The sequence below is a fragment of the Selaginella moellendorffii genome, unplaced genomic scaffold, assembly GCF_000143415.4.
Source record: "Selaginella moellendorffii unplaced genomic scaffold, v1.0 SELMOscaffold_19, whole genome shotgun sequence".
In the NCBI taxonomy this organism is placed as follows: Eukaryota; Viridiplantae; Streptophyta; class Lycopodiopsida; order Selaginellales; family Selaginellaceae; genus Selaginella; species Selaginella moellendorffii.
The window spans coordinates 1,041,887-1,044,036 of NW_003314280.1; positions in this window are offsets into that span (position 1 = coordinate 1,041,887).

Below are 2,150 nucleotides of genomic sequence, written 5' to 3' on the forward strand. Positions count from 1 at the left end.
CCTCCCTTAGTATCAGGAGTTAGTCTTTGGGACAAGCTTGAAACTTATTAAATATGGAATGGCGCTAGATTGCGAATTTGGACATGGGACGAACACTATTGTGTTCAGGACAATCTCTATATTTCGTAGATGTGCCAAATGAGCCAATCTAGACACTTTCCATAAATAGCATTTAGGACTGAAATCATACTAACACAAAGGGTATGATAGTGAGGGTGTTTGGCAGGCATATTTAGCGAATATTAAGGAACCAATCTCAATATCGCGAGGGTTCCCAACACTAGCAAGTGCAAGTCAACAACATGAGTTTCTCATCACCATGTCAAGTATGCTTGACTAAATGACAACGTAGGATTTCCTTCCTTAGTGCCCTTCCGGTCTAAGTGCACATGTGATGACCATGTTACTTAGGCGAAGACTAATAACTGGTATAGCAATACCAAGGTCCTGCCGTTATGGTAGTAAGGAAAGAATATCCGAAAGGACTAGCTGACAGGTAACTTTCGATACCCGAAGTCACATTTGTGACACTCTCCCCCCCTAGGGAAGATCGACGTCCTCATCGATGCATACTCGAGTCTAGAATACCGCCAAGGAAACAACTCCAGAAAAAGTTCACGGTATTCACACTATGTGAGAAATGCACCAACTTAAATGAGTTAAGAGGCAACCTCTGTGTCTAACGCGGATGTGCTACCAGCTTAGACACCTTTCGGCCGTCGCCGACAAGGAAATGACCAACGGAGTTAGCCACCCTTGCTGCTCTAGGTGTCACCCAACTTACAAAAGTGTGATACGCCCCTGCCTGCAGGGACATAGAGAGAGAAGCTAGAGGCCCCAACCCTCCTGAGCAAAGAAACCAAACATGTCGGTAAGGGTTAGATAAACTACTGTAAACAGGTAGTTAGAGTTGTTTACACGGTCATGCCCTTTTAACGGAATAAGGAACATTGACAAAGAGGCTAGTGATGTGACCAATCGATAGTAGCTACCCCATGACTAGAGATTTCACTATGCACACGAAGTGCCGAAGCCAGTCTACCTCTACTGGCCCATACTCAAAGATCAATAGATGGACAATATCAAAGTCATTAGACAATGATAGCTCAGAGTCTTAATTATCAATGAATAATGCTTAGATTAGAACACAAAAGTATTCCAAGTAAGTTATCATCTGATAAACTAGTATTATAGTATAGGAACCATCAAGATCATCATAATTGGTAAACATAAGATTGACCATCCAACAAAATTCAATAGTCAGTATATCATCAAGTAAACTCAATGATAAAACTTAACTACCAAAGGTTGCAGACAATATGCCAAAAAACTTACAAAAGATAACTCAAAGAACACAAAGTATCATTGACTGACAAGCAAAATGTTCGTGAATGTATTACCCAAAGGAAATAACATCTTAATCTATCAAAACTAACACAAGCAATGATTAACAGAACAGAATGAAGGTTGCAAGACTAACAAATATAGCATTCATGCCAACTATCGCACTAGTTAATCTGAATAGATCCCAGTTAACAATACAAAGGAACTAGAGTTGCTCAAGCAAGCATCGGCAACATACTTTTGATGTCTCAAACCCAGGAGACCAATCCAAAGCAAACCACAAAGAACATATGGTAATGCAAAAAGCTAAAAGCCATGCATGAGTGTCAATAACACAAAGCCATAGCCAAATCATCAACACTATTTTCATTGAGACTAATGAAACTAAATATCAATCCAAGAGAGAGACATCTTATTTCACTTGAATCTCAACATTAATATTGTCAACGACAAGGCATCACTTTAATGTCATCAACACCATAACAAAGCTAGAAGAAAGCAAGAGTGAATCACCACTCAAAGCTCTTTAGCAACCAAGCTAACAAAAGTTGAAGATATTATAGTCAGTATCTGAGACTAATCCTTCAGCAAAACTCAGTTATAGATAACACTTCCTCAATGAGTGATTCACCACATCCAAGACTCAATGAAATCCAACACCATGAACTAAACGCAACCAAATGATATTGACAAAGGTAGAGTCGACATGCCAACATGGAAAACCCATGTAAGTTTAACAACACGATCCTCCACAACATCATCCGGTAAAGCAAGCCCATCACTGCTACATCTTCATCGAGTGAAGC